The 9,610-nt window shown below is 42.0% G+C and overlaps 1 non-coding gene across 1 annotated transcript; it reads right to left on the reverse strand.

Moving 5' to 3' along the window:
* Positions 1 to 472: 472 nt before the first annotated feature.
* On the reverse strand, positions 473 to 544 carry TRNAC-ACA (transfer RNA cysteine (anticodon ACA)). Its single transcript has one exon. It is a non-coding gene; the product is annotated as a tRNA-Cys (tRNA).
* Positions 545 to 9,610: the final 9,066 nt, after the last annotated feature.

A 9,610-nucleotide genomic window follows, 5' to 3' on the forward strand; every position in this document is an offset into this window, starting at 1 on the left:
CATATGTTTTCAACCAAAATCCTGATCAAAACAAACAGTAAAATGTAAAGTTAGAGTGTTTCAACACTGTCATGTACTTTGAATCCCAGTGCTTGGGAAATGGAGGTGCAGGCCCTATAAAGAGAGGATCCCAAAGATGGTGTAATATTACAGAAAAAGAAACAGGCTTAACTCCAGAGAGTATGCGTTTTAAAGGATCAAAGCACTGAGTCAAATTTTCAAAGATCTCCAATCCATGGAGGCATACATAAAGATATACAATAAGAATGATTGCTAGTTGTAATCTAGGGACAAGAGTTGACATCTGTGGTGGAGAGTTGGGGTAGGTCCTGCCTCCAGTGAACAGTGAAGCCGCTCAGTCGTGTCCGACTCTTTGCAACCCTATAGACTGTAGCCTACCAGGCTCCTCAGTCCATGGAATTTTCCAGGAAATAGTACTGGAGTGGATTGCCATTTCCTTCTCCAGGGGATCTTCCCAACCCAGGGCTCGAACCTGGGTCTCCTGCATTGTAGACAGACGCTTTACCATCTGAGCCACCAGGGAAGTCCAGTCCTGCCTCCACTATCTAACAAATTGGACTATTTACTCTGGATAAGAATGTCTTAGTTTCCTAATTGAGAATTTCTTATATTGTGAGTTATTTTATTCACAGTGAAGGAATAAGCACTTCATCCAATTGTTTTACCAGTCTTTCATGATGTGAGATTAAATCAGAAAGAGGCAAACTTCTAAATTCACTGAGTATCATATAGCAGACACTGTGCCAAATTTCGGAGAAGGCAATGGCACCCCACTACAGTACTCTTGCCTGGCAAATCCCATGGACGGAGGAGCCTGGTAGGCTGCAGTCCATGGGGGCGCTGAGTTGGACACAGCTGAGCGATTTCATTTTCAGTTTTCACTTTCATGCATTGAAGAAGAAAATGGCAGCCCACTCCAGTGCTCTTGCCTGGAGAATCCCAAGGATGGGGGAGCCTGGTGGACTGCTGTCTATGGGGTCACACAGAGTTGAACTGACGAGACTTAGCAGCAGCAGCAGCAGCAGCAGCAGCAGCAGGCTATTTACTTGCGAATTTTCAGGCCTCCTATGGTGAGATTTTATCACTGTAAACTTCCCTCTTATAATTGCTTTTGTTGCCTTTCTTAAGATAGGAGTTACCATGTTTTCATTTTCATTTATATTTAGATTTATTTTTTGAATGCTTATTTGAGTTCTTCAGTGATCCATTGGCTGTCTAGTAACATATTGTTTCCCCTCTGTGTGTTTGAGGTTTGTTTGTTTGTTTGTTTTTCAGTTTTTTCTCTTGCAGGTGATTTCTAATGTCATAATGTAGGTGTCAGAAAAGATGCTTGATGGTCTCAGTTTTATTAAATGTATTGAGGCTTGCATTGTGGCCCAACATCTGATGTATTCTGGGGAATGTTCCATGTGCACTTGAAAAGAATGTATATAATGCTGCTTTTGCATGGAATGCTTTGTAAATATCAGTTAAGGACATCCGGTCTAATGTGTCATTTAAGGCTTTTGTTTTCTGCCTGGATGATTTGTCCACTGATGTAAGTGGGAAATAACTTTTAAAATCCCTTCATTTTTAGTCTGTATACATGAGTTTCTAGATATGAAGTTGGTCTCTTGTAGACATCATAAACACAGGTCTTGTTCTTTATCCATTTAGTCAGAAAGCATTCCTCAGTGATCAGTGCAAAGAAATAGAAGAAAACAATAGAATGGGAAAGGCTAGAGATCTCTCCAAGAAAATTAGAGATACCAAGGGAAAATATCATGGAAAGATGAGTACAATAAAGGACAGATGGTATGGACCTAACAGAAGCAGAAGATATTAAGAAGAGGTGGCAAGAATACACAGAAGAACTGTACAAAAAAAGATCTTCATGACTCAGACAATCACAGTGGTGTGATCACTCACCTAGAGCCAGACATCCTGGAATGTGAAGTCAAGTGGGCCTTAGAAAGCATCACTATGACCAAAGCTAGTGGAGGTGATGGAATTCCAGTGGAGCTATTTCAAATCCTAAAAGATGTGGAAGTGCTATATTCAATATGCCAGCAAGTTTGGAAAACTCAGCAGTGGCCACAGGACTGGAAAAGGTCCATTTCCATTCCAATCCCAAAGAAAGGCAATGCAAAAGAATGCTCAAAATATCGCACAATTGCACTCATCTCACACGCTAGTAAAGTAAAACTCAAAATTCTCCAAGCCAGGCTTCAACAGTACATGAACCATGAACTTCCAGATGTTCAAGCTGGTTTTAGAAAAGGCAGAGGAACCAGAGATCAAATTGTCAACATCCGCTGGATCATGGAAAAAGCAAGAGAGTTCCAGAAAAACATCCATTTCTGCTTATTGACTATACCAAAGACTTTGACTGAGTGGATAACAATAAACTGTGGAAAATTCTGAAAAAGATGGAAATACCAGACCACCTGATCTGCCTCTTGAGAAATCTGTATGCAGGTCAGGAAGTAACAGTTAAAAATGGACATGGAACAACAGACTGGTTCCAAATAGGAAAAGGAATAAGTCAAGGCTGCATACTGTCACCCTGCTTATTTAACTTATATGCAGAGTACATCATGAGAAACGCTGGGCTGGATGAAGCACAAGCTGGAATCAAGATTGCTGGGAGAAATATCCATAACCTTAGATATACGTATGACACCACCCTTATGACAGAAAGTGAAGAACTAAAAAGCCTCTTGATGAAAGTCAAAGAGGAGAGTGAAAAAGTTGGTTTAAAGCTCAAGAATCAGAAAACTAAATGATGGTATCTGGTCCCATCACTTCATGGCAAATAGATGGAGAAACAGTGGAAATAGTGGCAGATTTTATTTTTTGGGACTCCAAAATCTGCATATGGTGACTGCAGCCATGAAATTAAAAGACGCTTACTCCTTGGAAAGAAAGTTATGACCAACTTAGACAGCATATTAAAAAGCAGAGACATTACTTTACCAACAAAGGTCCGTTTAGTCAAGGCTATGGTTTATCCAGTGGTCACACATGAATGTGAGAGTTGGACTATAAAGCTGAGCACAGATGAATTGATGCTTTTGAACTGTGGTGTTGGAGAAGACTCTTGAGAGTCCCTTGGACTTCAAGGAGATCCAACCAATCCATCCTAAAGGAAATCAGTCCTGAATATTCATTGGAAGGACTGATGCTGAAGCTGAAGCTCCAATACTTTGGCCACCTGATGGGAAGAGCTGACTCATTTGAAAAGACCCAGATGCTGGGAAAGACTGAGGGCAGGAGAAGAAGCGGATGACAGAGGATGAGATGGCTGGATGGCATCACTGACTTGATGGATGTGAGTCTGATTGATCTCCGGGAGTTGGATATGGACTTGGGGGCCTGGTGTGGTGCGATTCATGGGGTCACAAAGAATCAGAGACCACTGAGTGACTGAACTGAACTGAATTGAATGTATATTGTCCCCCTGTTTATTTAACTTATATGCAGAGTACATCATGAGAAATGCTGGGCTGGATGAAGCATGAGCTGGAATCAAGTTTGCCGGGAGAAATATCAATAACCTCAGATATGCAGATGACACCACCCTTATGGCAGAAAGTGAAGAGGAACTAAAAGGCCTCTTGATTAAAGTGAAAGTGGAGTTTGAAAAATTTGGCCTAAAGCTCAACATTCAGAAAACTAAGATCATGGCATCTGGTCCCGTCACTTCATGGGAAATAGATGGAAAAACAGTGGAAACAGTGTCAGACTTTATTTTTTGGGGCTCCAAAATCACTGCAGATTGTGATTGCAGCCATGAAATTAAAAGACGTTTACTCCTTGGAAGGAAAGTTAGGACCAACCTAGATAGCATATTGAAAAGCAGAGACATTACTTTGCCAACAAAGGTCCGTCTAGCCAAGGCTATGATTTTTCCTGTGGTCATGTATGGATGTGAGTGTTGGACTGTGAAGAAAGCTGAGCGCCAAAGAATTGATGCTTTTCAACTGTCCTGTTGGAGAAGACTCTTGAGAGTTCCTTGGACTGCAAGTGGATCCAACCAGTCCATTTTAAAGGAGATCATTCCTGGGTGTTCTTTGGAAGGAATGATGCTAAAGCTGAAACTCCAATACTTTGGCCACCTTATGTGAAGTGTTGAATCATTGGAAAAGACTCTGATGCTGGAAGGGATAGGGATCAGGAGGAGAAGGGGATGACAGAGGATGAGATGGCTGGATGACATCACCGACTCGACGGACGTGAGTTTGAGTAGTCTGGGAGTTGGTGATGGAGAGGGAGCCCTGGTGTGATGGAATTCATGGGTCGCAAAGTGTCTGACATGATTGAGTGACTGAACTGAACTGAACTGAATGTTATATGTTTGGTCCATTTGACAAAGTTTCAAAGCCTTAAATGGCAACCCACCCCAGTATTCTTGCCTGGAAAATCCCATGGACGGAGGAGCCTGGTTGGCTACTGTTCATGGGGTCGCAAAGAGTCAGACACGACTGAGCGACTTCACTACTACTGGGGAAGCCTTGCATGCTGCAGTCCATGGGGTCGCAAAGAGTCGGACACGACTGAGCGACTGAGCTGAGCTGAGCTATAAGCCTATGCTGCTGCTGCTGGTGGTGTTGCTAAGTCACTTCAGTCATGTCCAACTCTGTGCAACCCCATAAATGGCAGCCCACCAGGCTCCCCCGTCCCTAGGATTCTCAAGGCAAAAACACTGGAGTGGGTTGCCATTTCCTTCTCCAATACATGAAAGTGAAAAGTGAAAGTGAAGTCGCTCAGTCGTGTCCTACTCTTCGCGACCCCATGGACTGCAGCCTACCAGGCTCCTCCATCCATGGGATTTTCCAGGCAAGAATACTGGAATGGGTTGCCATGGCCTTCTCCATTATAAGCCTATACTATATGTAAACTAGATGACCAATGGGAATTTGCTATATGTCTCAGGGAACTCAAACAGGGGCTCTGTATCAACCTAGAGGGGTGGGATGGGGAGGGAGATGGGAGGGAGATTCAAGAGGGAAGGGACATATATGTACATCTATGGCTGATTCATGTTGATGTCTGAAAGAAAACAACAAAATTCTGTAAAGCAATTGTCCTTCTATGGAAAAATAAATAGATTAAAAATATAAAAGACTCTTTCCTTTCAAATATTAGCATTATTTTATTGAATTCTTGCAACAAACTAGTCAGGTACTGTTCCCTGGATTTTATTAAAGAGAAATTTAAAATTTGTAGATATAAAGTGACTATCCACAAAAGTTAATAAATGATGGAGGGCCAGGAATCCAGAAAAATGCCAAAATCCAAGTGCTTGACTATGATACTATTAATGCCTCTTCATTTTCTTTTGGAGTGACTGAACGGAACTGAACTGAACCATAGCCCTTTCAAAGAGAAGGGAATTATTTTTCTGGTGTTGCATGATGTCTGTGGACACTAGGGAATAATTTGGGAGCTTTTATATCTGTTTCCATCCTTTATTCCTTATGCTTGAAATATGTGTTACATGAAGGAAGATTTCTTTTCTATATACTTTGGTGAGAAGTGAGAATGTTAGTTGCTCAATCATGTATGACTCTTTGTGACCCCATGGACTGCATACCTACCAGGTTCCTCTGTCCATGGAATACTCCAGGCAAGAATACTGGAGTGGGTAGCCATTACCTTCTCTAGGGGATCTTCCTGACCCAGGAATCAGACTCAGGTCTCCTGCATCGCAGGGAAATTCTTTACTGTCTGAGCCACCAGGGAAGCTACAGAATCATCAACTAGAATGTAAGTTTGACATAAAAGTCACTCAATAAATATTTATTATGCTAATGAGTGGATAAACCCTCACCTGAGACCAAAATATAATTTCAGTCATAATCATAGAATATAGACATCAATCCAGTCTCACCTAATAGCCAATAGTGATTGTGGCAGCCACTTTGATTCTGTGATCCAGATCTAAATACTCCTCAAAATGCCTATTTTTATTTTCCAGTTTAGAACACCAAAAATAACTGATTTTTAGAGATGACTTTTACACTTTAGATGAAAAAAGATCACATCAGTGTGTGCCTTGGTATATTTGCTCTTTTGCACCACTTAATGGCACTCCTGCACCTATTTAACAAGAAAGCTACTCACTATTACTATTGGAAGTGGAGTCTTGGGAATTCTCAGTCTTATGTCAAGGTTGGGATGAAGTTATACTTCTAACTTTTAAAGTTGAAATTTTACGGTCACTCTTGCATTGAAACAATGCTGTATATTATTTTTTATTTAAGTTAAAATAAAAATATCTACTATGCATAGTTGAAGTTGCTCAGTCATGTCCGACTCTTGGCGACCCATGGACTATTGCTTATCAGGCTCCTCTGTCCATGGAATTTTCCAGGCAAGAGTACTGGAGTCAGTTGCCATTTCCTTCTCCAGGGGATCTTCCGAACCCAGGGATCAAACCTGGGTATTCTGCATTGCAGGCAGATGCTTTACCATCTGAGCCACCAGGGATAAACTCTGTCCCAACTACTTAGGTGGGCCCTAAGGATGAATGGTAATCAAGAAAGTCTTTTCACTCAAGGAAATCACAGATTCCTAGGATATAAAAACCAGAAAATGATGATAAGAACTTCCTTGTTCTATGTTAACACTAAAGAGTAATCAATCATCTCTGCTTTGAGAATCAACTAAGTTTATGGAGGAGGTAAATGCTGATATTGAATCTGGAGGGATAAGTAAGGATTTGCCTGTCAAGTGAGTGGAAAGGGGCATTATGGACAAAAGGATCAACATATAAAGAGCGTGAATAATAATAAAAAAAGAGCATGAATGTATAAAATGAGTTAGAAAACAACATGATGTATTCAGAAAAGTGACATAATATGAGGCTGTATAGGAAAGAAGGAAACAACTCATAAAATACTTACCATGTCATTTTGAGGAGAAGAGACCTTACACTTTTGCTAATGGGAAGTCATTTAAGGCACCTGGACAGAGGATGCCATGATCATTTGGACAGCAGAATGAAATGTTAAGTACCTGAACTAACTAGATGTGGACAGAGTAGATGGACATGACATAGTGTTTCAGAGATAGAAATGAAAGAAGTTCCAGGATTTATTGCTAACCTCTTAGGCAGGAAAAGGGAATGAGAAAGAGGAATTCAGTTGCAATTCAGTTCATTGAAAAATACAGAAGGAGGACTTTTTTGGTGTCCTGAGAAGGAAGTTGGAATGGAGAGAAAGTAGAAGCAGAGTGAGAAAGAGTTCATTTTTGGACATATTAAGGTCGAATTGTCTGTAGGATAACAACCAGGTAGAAAGTCCCGGCAGACAGAAATACAGATTTGACGTCAAGGGAGAGATCTGAGCTGTAGATAAATATTTGGTAATAATAAGCATATAAGTGGTGGCTGAAGCTATATGTGTGATGGTATAGGTAGATTGAGAAATCAGTGAACTGATGGACTGGATTAGGACTCTAATCACCACTAACAGCCTGGTTTCTATGGGAAATACTCCCTAGAGTTTAAACAACCAGCTTACACACTGGGCTTCCCCCCCCCCCCCAATTTTGGGAACAAAAACAAACAAATTAAACAAAAACCATGCGTTTGCAATCGAACTTTAATGCTTATTAAATACTTTCATACCCAGTATCTCATTTCATCATTATAACATCCTTGTTTGGATAGTTAGGGCAAGAATTTTTCCCCTCCATATTAGTGATAAATTTGTATCTCCAAAACACAGTAACAAATTTTGAGGATGCAGCCAGTTCAAAAGTTGAGGACAACCTATAATAATCATACCTTATATTTATTATGCATGCTTTTGGGGAAATTATCTCCTTTGGATATTACAATTAACTCAGGAACAAGATAAGATAGAGACTTTTACATTGATTTTCATAGATGAAGAAACTGAGGCCCAGAGACGTTAGACAATTTATTGAAGATGGCACAGTTCCTTGGTAACAGTCAAGGCTAGAACAAAAGCTACATTTAGTCCCCAAATTTCCCCCTAACAAACTACTTTCAGACAGGAGGAGAAAATATAACTCTATCGTGAGAAAGATTTATTGATGTTTATTTAAGTAAAAGCCTCATATGGCAAATGCAGGCAAGAATACTGGAGTGGGTAGCCATTCTTTTCTCCAGGTGAATCTTCCCTACTCAGGGATTGAACCTGGATGTCCCTCATTGCAGGCAGCTTCTTTACCATCTGAGCCACCAGATAAGCCTGTGTTAAAATTACAAAATATTGGGTACAGAAGATGGCGGAGGAATAGGACGGGGAAACCACTTTCTTCCCCGCAAATTCATCAAAAGAACATTTGAACGCTGAGTAACTTCCACAAAACAATTTCTGAATGCCATCGGAGGACATCAGGCACCCAGAAAAGCACCCCATTGTCTTCGAAAGGAGGTAGGAAAAAATATAAAAGACAAAAAAAGAAACAAAAGAGGTAAGGATGGAACTCCATCCCTGGAAGGGAGTCTTAAAAAGAGAGAAGTAACCAAACACCAGGAAACACTCTCACTGCTGAGGCTGTGGCGAGCCTTGGAAGCACAGAGGGCAACATAACAGGGAGGAAAAATAAATAAATAATTAAAACCCACAGATTATGAGCCCAACGGTAACTCCCCCAGTGGAGAAGCAGCACAGATGACTGCACCTGTCACTAACAAGTGGGAGCTGGGCTGGGAGGTGTGGTCTGCACTGCTTAGAGTAAAGATCTGGCCTGAATGCCCTGAGGGTAGTCTGAGTGAACTAACTTGGGCTAGCAAATCAGACTGTGGGATAACTATTAAGCAAAAAGCCAGCCCTAACCTAAGATACCACCAGGCCTGCACACAGAACAAAGGGCTGAACAGAGATAGCTGGTTGCAGACCATCCCCCTCTGGTGACAGGCAGCCAGAGCCAGAAAGGGGCAATCGCAGCCCCAGAGAGACATTATCTACAAAACTGTAAGCCGGCTTCTTTGCTAACTAAGACTTCTTGGGGTTCTGGATGGTCAACATCCGCCTGAGAAGGTGCACCGGTTGTACACCCAGAAAACCGAGCGGTAGGGACAGGGGAGGTGATAAGTCGCAGCGACCGCATTCACCAAACACCTTATCACCTGAGCTGCTTGGATCTGGGAATGGCACAAAGCGCAGGCCCAACCGAGTCTGCGCCTCTGAGGACTACCCGAGTGCCTGAACCTGGGCGGCTAAGACCTGGGAGGTTCATGCAGCCCAGGGCTGGCCTTGGACGGTTCCCAATGGAGCAACCTAGAGCCTGAGCAGTGTGGGGAGGGAGGGTACATGTGCCGTGAGCGAGGGCAGGCCCAGTGTGGCTGAGGCACTGCGAGCACACACCAGTGTTATTTGTTTGCAGCGTCCCTCCCTCCCCACAGTGCGACTGAACAAGTGAGCCTAAAAAAGGTGTTCATCACCGCCCCCTTTATGTCAGGGTGGTAATCAGAAACTGAAGAGACCAGCAAACAAAAGAATCTAAAACAGAGGGAACCGCCTTTGAAGTGACAGGTGTAATAGATTAAAACCCTGTTGTTAGTACCAACTACATAGGAAGGGGCCTATAGATCTTGAGAAATATAAGCCACACCAAGGAACTCTCCGAAAAA

Source organism: Ovis aries, chromosome X (assembly GCF_016772045.2).
Source record: "Ovis aries strain OAR_USU_Benz2616 breed Rambouillet chromosome X, ARS-UI_Ramb_v3.0, whole genome shotgun sequence".
In the NCBI taxonomy this organism is placed as follows: domain Eukaryota; kingdom Metazoa; phylum Chordata; class Mammalia; order Artiodactyla; family Bovidae; genus Ovis; species Ovis aries.